At 43.7% G+C, this 12,801-nt stretch overlaps 1 protein-coding gene across 1 annotated transcript in view; it reads right to left on the bottom strand.

Moving 5' to 3' along the window:
- The window catches only part of SNPH (syntaphilin), a 35,059-nt gene extending 30,468 nt beyond the window's left edge, over window positions 1–4,591 (bottom strand). Inside the window, exons 1-2 of the mRNA XM_087853708.1 lie at window positions 4,491–4,591; window positions 4,126–4,231 (exon numbers count right to left, since the gene is read on the bottom strand). The gene's annotated coding sequence lies outside the window, so the exon portion shown is untranslated. The remainder of the gene's footprint in view (window positions 1–4,125; window positions 4,232–4,490) is intronic.
- Between the last annotated feature and the right edge of the window lie 8,210 nt (window positions 4,592–12,801).

Here is a 12,801-nt window from a genome sequence, read left to right as displayed (position 1 = left end):
AGCATGAGCTGCCCATCAAATGAAGAAATGGCCCTCCAGCCCCCGGTGACCTGGATGCAGAAAGACCCCATATGGCCCAGGAATACAGTTTCAATTAGGCCAGAGTTATGATCCCAGCCTTGCTGAGTAATCTTGGGTAAATGCCTTCACCTCTCCAGGTGTCAGGTGCTCTGGACAGGTGGCATGCTGAGAATAGAGCTGAAGAATTCCCCAAGCCTATCAGCTTAGTTATCCAGCATTAGACAGACTTTCCAAGAGGAATTTGAGTCTTGCCTCTAGAAGTCTCTAAAGACAGGAAAGGTTCTCATCTGCCTGGGACAGATGGATTATTCCACGAGAGCTGCGCCAGAGTGAGCTTGAATGGTCCCTCAGACTCTGTGGCCATTTTTTGTGTTGCTGGGGTCAAAAGCCAACAAATCTTTAGAACAGTTTGAAAATATCCTAAGCTGGGTGGATGGCGAGGATGACAGTGATTCATAAACTCAATTCAGAGAGCAAGGACATGACAATGGTGTCCGCTCTCTAGAGCCTTCCTCACCTTCGGAGTAGGAACGATCATCTCCCCTCTCTGACCTGCCATTACACACCGTTATCAGTACTCATCACAGCTCCTAGAGGGTTTATCATACCTACATGTTTAGATGTTTGTCTCCTGCTTAGATATCAGTTTCTTGAAACTAGGGATCCCCTCTTACTCTTCCCTGTATCACATGCACTTAGCCCAGGGCCTGGCTAAGAAATAATAAGCAAATGCTGATCAGCATTTAGCTAGACAAGGAATCCCTTCCCCCGCGCCATTCTGGGACATTCTGGGACATTCTGGGACTGGCAGTTAGGTCTTTTAGAGCCAGTAGCTGCATCCAGTCCACCTGCAGGATGGAAACGCCAACTTTCAGAGGGAAACTGGCTTACCCAAAGTTACTCAGTTAACTCAAAGGCCCTGTTGACTCCCAGTACAGCGTGCCTCCAGCTAAACCTTCTCAGCGGGCAACACTTCCGCTGTATAACTCTGGGCAAGGCTCTTTGTCTCTCCGCCTTGGCTTTCTCGCTTGTGAAATGGGTAAAAGTCATAATTGGCTTGTCTCAGGAATAAATAAAACAGAGCACAACACATAGGGAGCACTTGAAAAGTGAGTCTATCATGACTGTCGTGCAGGGCCAGCCATGAAAGGGCACCCACCACCCTTTAGCAAGGCATGGCTCACGGCAAAAGGAAGGCTTCCCAGCCCTGACGTACACGCTCTTCAACCCAGCAAGTCCCCTGCAGTCATCACTTTGGGGAAGCACCTGATCTCTGGTCCTGAACCTTCACTGCTTTCCCTTCTCCAGACGCCGAGGCGCAGTGATGACAGCGAAGTATGCATGGACTTGGGGAGCCCAAGCTCTGGAAGAGCGTGCTCTTCCAGGTTAGACAGACCTGGCGTCAGGTAACACACTGCCCTTCCTACCTGTGCAACCCCAGGCAAGTCAATCTCTCTCAGCCTCGGGCTCCCCATCCTTCAAATAGGTATAATTTGTTATGAGGATCCCCCGAGGTAGGTAATGGCCTGGTATTCCACAGATGATACTGAGTAATAATCCTCGTCCCATTTTCATTTAACAAAATGCACATGACAAAATGTCAGAACCAGAAGGGGCCTTAGGGATCACGTAGTCCAGTCCTGTCATCTGATGGCTGGGGACCCAGAGGTCTTGATTGGCCCAAGGTCACACAATGCGGTGGGGGTGGAGTGAGACCTGGGGCCTGGGTCTCTGGATTTTCTACTGCGTGTCCACTTTGACTCACTTGATTCTCCTCATCTGCCCCCCGCCCCCTAATATCCCCAAGCACAGCGACAGGCTGAAATCACGTTCTTCCCAACCCTCTTCCCTTCATGCTCCTCTTACACCAGTCGGCACCATCTGTTTGCCAACGTCACTCCTCTCCCAGGCACGCTGAGCCCCTTCCAGCCTGTTTCGAAGAGAAGGCAAACTGACTGCTGGCTACTGGCAGTAGTGCTAAGAACACTATAAGTAATAGTGATTAATGGCAACCAGCAACCTGCACAGTGCTCTGTGCTTAACAGTGCTTTTCCTACAACCACCAACACATTCCCGCAGTTTCTCCCTAACCTAGTTGGTTTACAGATGTAACTTCCTCAAACTTGTTCAACACTTACTGAGCACCTACTTTGTGCCTAGCCATGGGCTAGAGGTTGGAGATACAGAGAGGAAAAAGACAGGGCTTCTGTCAGGAGGCACTCACAATCTAATGGGGATTTAGGGCGGGTGGGGACCCATCAATTGGCCCAAATGATGCAGCAGCAAAATGCCCTGCCCCAGCCTATGGGGAGCTTTCTTTATCATGCTGTCCAGAGGCAGAGTGTATCTGTGGAATAAACTGAAGCCAGAAAGGGTGAGTTCCAGGCTGAAAGGACAGCAGGAGCGAAGATAAAGAATAGGAAATACCGACACCAAACACTTGACTGCCTGTCTCAGGGCGACTCTAGTGGGAGACTCCAGGGAGGGCAAGCGAGCAGCAGTGGGCCCCATATGGGATCAGGAAGTCCCGGCCCCTGACCCCAGCCAGCACACGAGATTCTGATGCTTCTCTTCCCTTAGGGACTTTGCCCTCGGCTGCCAAGATTTTCCAACTCCAGTGCTGGGCTATATATGCCTCCTTGGGACCATCATTCGTTAGAATGATGTCACAGCCCTTGCAGTGGAAATGTTTGTACCTCCTGGTTGCTTCCTAGGCCCTCAGCCCAACACACTCCAGCATTCATTATCCCCTGGCAGGGACGCCATCCGCAGGGACAGGGACCTGGAAGAGATCGGTGGGGTGGGGGAGGGGGGAGAAGAGGCTAAAAGCAGCCACCCCTCCTCTCTTCCCCCAGTCTCTCTCCAGTCCCGCGACCCTGAACATCTGCTATGTGCAGGGCACAGGCACTGTTTTGGGTTCTTCCCTATAAATCTCATTGAATCATTACTCAGCCCTCTGAGGCATGTCTGCCTCTTCCCAGATCTACAGATGAGGAAATTGAAGCTTGGGGATGGAACGTAACCCCACGAAGGTCACCCCAGGGATGGCGTAAGGATGCCACTATAGGACTGTCCGATGCCTCCTGTTCCACGAGGCTCACAAGGTCATGCTTCACTAGAGAAGTCCAGAGTTGAAAGAGACCAACTGAGGAAACCCCAATTATTTCATAAACGCAAGCTTCAATTCTGGGTTGCTTTAGAAGGGTCCCCCTGACATGTAAGAGCTACTTGAGTGACATATCACAGCTATACAGACCATCGAATCCAACTCCTGCATTTAACAGATGAACAGACAGACACCCACGCCTAAAGGATTTTAAGATGGCTACTGGTGGCCTACTAGCAGGCTAAGGGAGTAGAACCCCAGTCTCTGGCACTTTCCCTACACCACCCAGCCTGCAGAGAACACCTTTTCCTGATAAGCTCCTCCAGTCCATCCCACACCTCCAGATGGGCAGAGAGGGCTGAGGAAACAGGCAGCTGTGTGGCCAGGCCTCTCCTCAGTCTGCAGGGTTGAGGAAGGGCGTATGGGGCTTCCCAGGCTAGTAGGTGTTCTGCTGAGGAGCCGAGGGAGAAAGTATCCCATCCAGTGGGAGCTCCAGGGAGACTGAGGCTCAGATCTCCCACTGCAGGGGTCATGGGCATGTTTTCCAGATCTACTGCAGGGCCCTGACGCTTCGCAGGGGGGAATGTGGTAAAGAAGCAGTCATTGGCACTTGACCTTGGGCTGGGGTGGGGTGTCCCACCCTTCTTCCACCCCTAGGTACCCTTGCTCCTCCTCAAAAGAGGAAACAGACTTAAATGTTTGCTAATTGCCGGAAGAGGAAGACATTTAGGAACTGGGTGGTCCCTAAACCTCTTCTAATCGCCCACCTTGGGCATCTTCCCTGCAGCAATCAGCATCCTGTAATTAGTGATTTTCACGGTTTGGGGGCGGGGTGGGGGGGGAATGAAGGGAGGGTAAGAATGAGTCACAGTTAACCCCTCCTCAGCCGGTGCCCTCTGAGTGATTCTACCGCAGCGGGCGGTCGCCAGCGGCCCCCGCCCGCCAGCCCGCCGGGTGCAGCGCAGGGCCCCCTCCGGGCTCGGCCGCGGCCTCCTCACCTGAGTCCACTGGCGCTCCGCAGCCCGCCGGCTCTCACGGCTCCGGCCCCGCTTGGCGCAGCGCCTCTGCAGTCGCGGCTGCAGCTGTCTGGCCCTGATCAGCAACCTGCGGCGGTGGGGGAAAACACACAGACAGGGGCGGGTGAACGCGGGCGGGGACACGGGGCAGCCGAGCCCCCCCGCAGCTGACAGCTGGGCCGCCGCAGCCAGAAAGCCCCGGGGGGCAGGCTGCCTGCCGGGCGCTCCGTCCCGTCTGCTCCCCCGCGCGGCCCGCGCCTCCCCTCCCCTCCCCCCACCCCCACTCGCCGCGGCGGTGGGCGCAGCCGGGCGGTGGGCCCCGAGGTCCCCGGGGTCCCTGTCATCACCTGCGGAGGCTTCCATGGCTTCGGCTGCCCTGCCCAGGCCGCCGACCTGCTCTCCGGAGCCCCTGCTGGAGGCGGCTCGCCAGGGCTGGGGCTGCCGGGAGGGAGGGAAGGGGAGGGTGAGGTGGATGGAAGGGACCAGCCAGTGGGCGGCTCGCTGGCAGCTGCGTAAGCGGCCCGTCTTCACTTTCCTTCTTAAAGAGATAGTTGGCATCTTGCTTCAGAGGGCGCCGGAGCCGGGGCGCAAGCACGCATGGGGTGGGGTCCTCTCGCACCTACACGCCACCCTGTGCTTAGAGCTGGGCACTGGGGCACGGAGGAAAGCGCATTGTTCGCTGACAGGCTGTGGGATCCTGGGCAAGTCCCTTCACCCCCCGGGCCTCAGCTTTCTCATCTGTAACATGGGTTGATGATACCAAGCTCACTTCCTGGCACACTGCCGGTTTATGTTAAATAGTAATGTCATCTGAATTCCATGAGGAACGCTTTTCACTTCTGAGTACCAGTGGTACTTATTTAATCTGAACAGCATTTGGACTACTAAGAAAAATGATGGCAAGAATCTTAAATATCTGAAAACAAAAATGTTTGTCTTTGAAGTATTAAGATGGTGAATCTTTGAAAACATGGAGAGATAATCACAACCTAAATTAAATGGTTGTTATACACCTTTCCCCCTCTGTTTTCCATCTGCTAATGCAGGAGAGACAAGGGGACCAAAGAGTCCTGAAAAGTGGCTTCTCTGCCTAGCCCTTCCACTTCTAGCCATGCAACTTTAGATAAGTTAACTAGCTCTCTGGACCTGTTTCTTATCTGCTCTGTGTGTGAGAAGTGGAAGCCTCTCTGGTCAGTCATTCCTTGCCTCAGAATCATCCCTCACTTTTCCAGATCTCTGCTCAAATGTCACTGTCTCAGGGAGGCCTTCCTTGACCACCCTACGTAACATAGTAATTTCCACTTCCCCTACTCTTTTTGCCCTAGTTTTGCTGTATGTCCAGCTGACATGTTGTATATATACTATTTGTTTGTCTGTCATTGTCACCCTTACTAGAATGTACACTCTCTGAGGGAAGGAACTTTGTACTTTCCCCGGCTATATTCCCAGTGCCTAGAGTAGTGCCCGACACTTATCAGGTGCTCAGTAAATATTGACTAAGTGAACGAGGAGCAAGCATACATTGTGCCAGGCCCAGTCTTCCATACACACACTAGGCCAGATGCCATCCTTGTCTCCTAAGACTCTTACGTCAAGTCTCTGTCTGCTCTTGGCAGGGCTGACCTTGGTACCCTCTACCCTCCACCTAAGCTGAGGGGAAATTTGTAAAGTGATTTTGCCCACTTTATATCATGATTCTGTGCTATCGGCCTGGTGAGAAATAGTATTTATAAAGTACAGAAGAAAAAAACCCAGCTACTTTAAATTTACTGTTACTTTTCAAAGTTAAATCTTTTTCTGTGGCTGGAATTTGTGATAAATCCACCACTCTGTAACAATGCCTATAATTTTGAATCTTATGCTTATAAAATTTTTTGGTGTTGTTTATATTTTTTACTCTATTCTATTAAATTGAATTTTCCTATCAGATGGCCATTATTACATTATGCTTTGTGGAAAAACATGGCAGGGCAATTGTAGCGGGAATAGGAAATTGTAGTTGAAAAAGCCATGTGAAATAAGGTCTGCTGTCCAGAAAAAAAAAACAAAAAACAAAAAACTAATGCTGTATTAGCAAGTTAATCATCAAGATGTTCTATCTGCCCTAAGGCCCACTTAAACTATGTGACTTCTTTGCACTTGAAGCAAAACCAAAGGAAGCCGTACAATTCGTTTTCTTATCGGGAGATAATTTCTAAGATCCTCATTAAAAGAATTTTGTCTGTCCCCATGGGTTTTGTTTTTGTTTGTTTGTTTCGTTGGTTTTTTGGCTTGGTACTTAGAAGACTACATTTCCCAGAAATCTCCACAAGGAACCTCCCCCAATCAAGACAGCCCACCTCCACCCACATTACTTCCCTCTGGGATGGTGTTAGCTAGTAAAGAATTCTCTCCTCAGCATCATAAGGCATGTGATGAAGAGAGCCAGTATTTAGTTATAATGTAAATTACAACAAATGAGGATTTTGAGCATAAATCAAATTATTCTAAAGAAATTAGTAGTTTTGGGGCACCTGGGTGGCTCAGTCCGTTAAGTGGCTGCCTTTGGTTCAGTTTGTGATCTCAGGGTGGCAGGATCAAGCACCCCCTCCCTTGCAGGTAGTCTGCTTCTCCCTCTTTCCCTCCCCCCTACTCGTGTGTGTGTACTCGAGCTCTCTTTCGCAAATAAATAAATAAAATCTTTTTTAAAAGTAGTAGTTTTGTTTTGTATTAATTGGGAGATACTTAAATTTGCTTAGTTTCAAAAGCAAGTTTTGTTCCAATTCTGGGTAAACACTCCTCCCACCGAATGCAGCGGTAAAACCTGAACAAGTAGCAGCTATGTGAGAAGTCTGAAGAGAAAATACGACCAGGCAAATTGGGGAAGAAGGCCAGAATTTTCTGGCCTAGTGAACTAGCAAATTTATCATTTTTGTTTCCTCTGGTATCCCCCGGCCTAGTCTCCAGGCAGCCCAAATCTGGAGTTGGGGAATCAACACAGACAGAGCTCCCAAAGCAGTTCTCTAGGTCTGACATAAGGATCAAGAAAGGAGAGCCCTTATATTCAGTGTGAGAGGATGAAAGTAATTTTTCTTTTCTTTTTAAATCCTTTCTCCATTGTCTCATGACACAGCCCCCAGGCAATCCTGCAGTGGTGGCTAGGACAACAGGGACCCACATATCTCAAACTCTGAGGGAGGAGAGACTTCTCCAAGAGTAACTGTGATCCTGAGAGAGGGTGGGTGAGCCTCTGATGTTTTTTGTCTCCTTCTGTCCTCCCAAAATTTGGCTCCAGATGCAGGTGCAATTGTGGGAAGAAGCCAACAAAAGAGAAGAGTAAATCGATCTCCACACTCCAGCTTTCTGGTGAACCCCAAAGAGAGAAACCGAATAATAATAATAATAATAATAATAATAATAATAATAATAATAAAATAATAATTTTCAGTTACTACTGAAAACTTAAGGAAAAAAATCTTGAAAGCAATCAGAGAAAAATGATGTATTAATTATACAGGAAGAGTGATTTGAATAACTGGATTTCTCAACCAAACCATAGATGGCAAGAAAAAAATGGAACAAAATTTTTAAATTGCTGAAAGAAAAGATCAGTCAACCAGGACTCCATATCCAGCAAAATTATTCTTCAGGAATAAAGTTGATATAAACACATTCTCAGATAAAGGAAAACTAAAAGAATTCATTGTCTGCAGACCTGCTCTGAAGAAACTGCTGAAGAAAATTATTCAGACAGAAGGGAAATGATATTAGAAGGAAACGTGGAATATAAGGAAGGAAAGGACAATAAAAATGGTAAATATCTGGGTTAATTTAATAGACTATCTTTCTCTTCTTGAATTCTTTGAAATAAATTTGACGATTGAAAGCAGAAATCATAACCCAGTCTGATGGGGTTTCAGTATATGTAGATAAGACAATTACAATATAAAGGAGAGAGTGTAAAGGAACTTCTATGACAAAAGGTTTCTACACTCCACTTAGAGTGGTAAAATACTGATTCTAAGTAGGGTGTGAAAAGTTAAGTATATATATTGTAATTCTTAGAGATCCTTAAAAATATAAGAAAAGATAGTAAAAAAAAAAACCAGGTAATTTAACATGGAATTCTAAAAATATGTTCGAATATTCCAAAATAACGCAAGAAAGAGGGAACAGAGAAATGAAAAATAGGGGGAACAAATAGCAAACAAATAATAAAATGGTAGATCTATGTCCAAACATATCAATATTTACATTGGAAATAAATGGTTTGTGAATACATCAATTAAGAGAGAGAATCAGAATGGATAAAAAATGACTCAAATAGATGTTGTTTATAAAAAACTCACTTTAAATATAATGATATAGGTAGAGAAAAGTAATACATAGAAAAATACATAGCATGCAGTCACTAATCAAGAGAAGGCTGAAATGGCTTCAGATGAGAAAAAGTAGACTTCAGAGCAAAGAAAATTACTAGGGATAAAGGGAATCATTATACAAAAATAAAAGGGTCACTTGCCAGGAAGACATAATTGTAAATGTGTACGTACCTAATAAAAGAGCTTCGAAATACATGAGGCAAAAGCCATCAGAACTGAAAGGAGAAAAATACAGATTCACAATTACAGCTGCAGGGATGAATACTCTTTTCTCAGTAATCAGTAGAATGAGTAGACAGAAAATAAACAAGGATAAGGATAAGTGAAGAGCACTGTCAATCAACTAGGTCCAGTCGACACTGATAGAACGCTTCACCTAACAACTGCAGAATACATGCTTTTCAAGAGCCATGGAACATCCGCCAAGACAAACCTTATACTGGGTCATAAAACAAACCTTAACAAATTTAAAAGAATCAAATTAATTTAAAGTATGTTCTCTGACCATAATGATTTAGACTAGAGATGAATTACAGAAAGATAACAGGAAAATCTCCTTTGGAAATTAAACAATATCCTTCTAAATAATCTGCAGGTCAAAAAGGAAGTCTCAGAAGAAATTAGAAAATATGGGTGCCTGAGTGGCTCAGTCGGTTAAGTGTCTGCCTTTGGCTCAGGTTGTGATTCCTGGGGTCCTGGGATCAAGCCCCACATTGGGGTCCCTGCTCAGTGGGGAGTTTGCTTCTCCCTCTCTCTCTGCCCCTCCCCCCAACTCATGCTCTTTTTGTCTCTCTCTAGTAAGTAAAATATTAAAAAAAAAAAATTAGAAAATATTTTGAACTGAACAAAAGTGAAAATACAACATATCAAAATTTGTGCAATGAAGCTAAAGCAGTACTTGAAGGGAAATACATAACACTAAGAGTTTAAACTAGAAAAGAAGAAAGCTCTCAAATCAATTAAGCTTCCATTTTAGCAAAATAAACTCAAAGCAAGCCAAGGGAAAGGAATAATAAATAACAGGGCAAAAATGAATGAAATTGAAAAAAGAAAAACAAAGGAGACAATCAATGAAAACAAAAGCTGGTTCTTTGAAAAGACCAATAAAATTAATAATTCTCGGGGCGCCTGGGTGGCACAGCGGTTAAGCTTCTGCCTTCGGCTCAGGGCGTGATCCCGGCGATCTGGGATCGAGCCCCACATCAGGCTCTTCTGGTATGAGCCTGCTTCTTCCTCTCCCACTCCCCCTGCTTGTGTTCCCTCTCTCACTGGCTGTCTCTATCTCTGTCAAATAAATAAAAAAAAAAAAAAAATCTAAAAAAAAAAAAATTAATAATTCTCTAGTATGACTTGAAAAGAAAAAGAGAGAAGACACAGATTAACAGTATCTGGAATGAAAGAGGGGTTATTACCATCAACCTTGCAGACATTAAAGGATAATAAGGGACTACTCCAAACAACTCTACACACATAATCACCAATTTAGATGAAATGGAACAATTCCTGAAAAACTGGAAACTATCAAAATATAACTGAATAGCCCTACAACTATTTTAAAAAAGAAATTCATAGTTTAAAACCTTCCTAAATATAAATCCTCAGATCCAGATTGTTTCATGTGTGAATTCTACCAAACATTTAAATAAGAAATAACATTAATTCTACATAGTCTCTTCCAGAAAAATAAGAGGAGGAAACACTTTCCAAGTTATTTTATGAAGCCAGTATTATCTTGATACCAAAACCAGAAGAAAATAATATAAGAAAAGACAAATACTCTCATGAACCAATATCCCTCATGAACACACATGCAAAAATCTTAAACAAAATACTAGCAAATCCATATGAAAACATGCTCGACATCATTAGTTATTGGGAAAATGCAAATCAAAACTACGAGATATCATTTCACTTTCACTAAGATAGCTATGATTTGAAGAAGGGACAATAACAAGCACTGACGAGGATGTAAAGAAATTAGAACTTTCGTACATTGCTCATAGAAATGTAAAATAGTGCAGCTACTTTGGAAGACAGCTTGACAGTTCCTCAGAAAGTTAAACATAGAGTTATCATATGACCCAGCAATTCCACTCCTAGGTACATGTCCAAGAAAGATGAAAACATGCATACACAAAAACTTAATACTAATGTTCACAGCAGCATTATTCATAATAGTCAAAAAGTGGGAACAACCACATGTCTACCAACTGATGAATGGGTAAACAAAATGTATATCCATGTAATGGAATATTAATTTGGCCATTAAACAGAATGAAGTACAGATACATTCCACAACGTGGATAAACCTTGAAAATGTTACACTAAGTGAAAAAAGTCAGACACAACAGACACACTGTATGAGAGTCAAAAGGTGCATTAGTGGTTGCCTGGAGTTGTGGGAAAAGAGAGAGCGGGAAGTGATTATAAAAAGTATGGGGTTTCTTTGAGTGATGAAAATGTTCTAAAATTAGATAATGGGACTAGTTGCATAACACTGTGAATATACTAAAAATATGAAGTGAACACGTTAAAAGGGGTGAACTCTATGGTATGTAAATTATGTCTCAATAAAGCTGTTAAAATAAATTAGCAAATTGAATCCAGAGATCGAGTAGAGTTTATCCTGGAAATGCATCATAGCCAAGTAGAGTTTATCCTGGAAATGCATCATAGCCAAGTAGAGTTTATCCTGGAAATGCAAAACTGATTTAAAAATTCAAAAATCAATTAGTGAAATCCACCATACTAACAGTGTAAAGAAAAACCTCATGAAACAATTCAGAAAGTGTTTAACAGAATTAACATCCATTCACACACACACACAAAACCAACTCTCAGCAAACTAGGAATAAAAGGAATATCCTCAACCTGATGAAAATTATTCCTCCCCCCAAAACCAGTTGTAGCTAGTATCATACAGAATGGTGAAGGTGAACGCTTTCCTTCTCACATTGGGAACACACTGACAAGGAAGAAATGAAACTGTCCTTTGTAGACAACATGATCGTCTATGTAGAAAATCCCAAGGAATCTACAAAAAACAAACTCCTGGAACTAATTTTTAAGTTTAGCAAGGTCACAGAATACAAAGTTAATCCACAAAAGTCAACTGCATGAATGACAAAATCATAGAGATGGAGAACAGATTAGCGGTTGTCAGGAACTAGGAAGGAGCGTACAGAGGAAGGAGGCTGTGGCTTCTAAAGGGTATGATAAGTGATCCTTGTGATGGAACTCTTGTTTCTTGACTGTGGTGGTGGTTACATGAAGCTACATATGTAATAAAATTGCACAGAACTAAATACACACACATGAGTGTATGTAAAACTGGTGAAATATGAATAAGGTGAATAGACTGTATTGATGTCAATTTCCTGTGATATTGTACCATAATTATGCAAAATGTTACCATTGGGGCGACTGGGTGAAGGGTATATAGGATCTTTCTGTGTTATTTTTTACAAAGGCATGGAGTCCTACAATTTTCTCAAAGTAAAAAGTAAGAAAGGGTCAGTTGTAACTCTCATACTGCTAGTGTGAGTGCAAAAAGGTACATCCACTCTGGGAAATGATCTGATAATTTCTTATCAAGTTAAATATGCACTTACCATATGACCCAGCAATCCCACTCCTAGATATTTACCCTAGAGAAATAAACTTATACTCACACCAAAACTGTACACGAGTGTATGTAGCAGCTCCATTTACAATCGTCCAAAACTGGAAACAACTTCAATGTCCTCCAGGGGGTAGGATGAAGAAACTGTGGTATATCCAGACAACAGAATACTATTCAGCAATAAATAGTATCAAACCACTGATAAGTGTAACCACTTGGACAAATCTCAAAGGCATACTGAGTGAAAGAAGCCAGTCTCAAAACAGTTACGTATTATTTGATTCCGTGTATATGACATTCTTGAAAAGACAAAACTATAGTCATGTAAAAGAGTGGTTGCCAGGAGTTAGGATGGGGAAGGGAGTGATTACAAAGTGATAACACAAGGGAGTTTTTTGGGTGATGATACTGTTGGTATCCTGAATGTAGTGGTGGTCACAGGAATCTAGACATGCGTTAAAATTCACAGAACTGTGCACCAAAATGAAAAAGTCAGTTTTTCTACATGTTAATTACAAAAATAAAAGACTTTTGAGGGGACTTTAAATGATGTATCTTTCAAAAAATAAAAGACATTTTTAAAAAAGAAAATTTTGACATTTCAATCTTATACAATTAATACATTCAAAGAAGCCATTTAGAATTTCATTTGTAGCATAATTCCAGATACAATGG

This window comes from Ursus americanus, chromosome 22 (genome assembly GCF_024610735.1).
Source record: "Ursus americanus isolate L20-20 chromosome 22, mUrsAme1.1.p, whole genome shotgun sequence".
Lineage (NCBI taxonomy): Eukaryota > Metazoa > Chordata > Mammalia > Carnivora > Ursidae > Ursus > Ursus americanus.
This window is presented reverse-complemented; position numbering and strand designations above follow the sequence as displayed.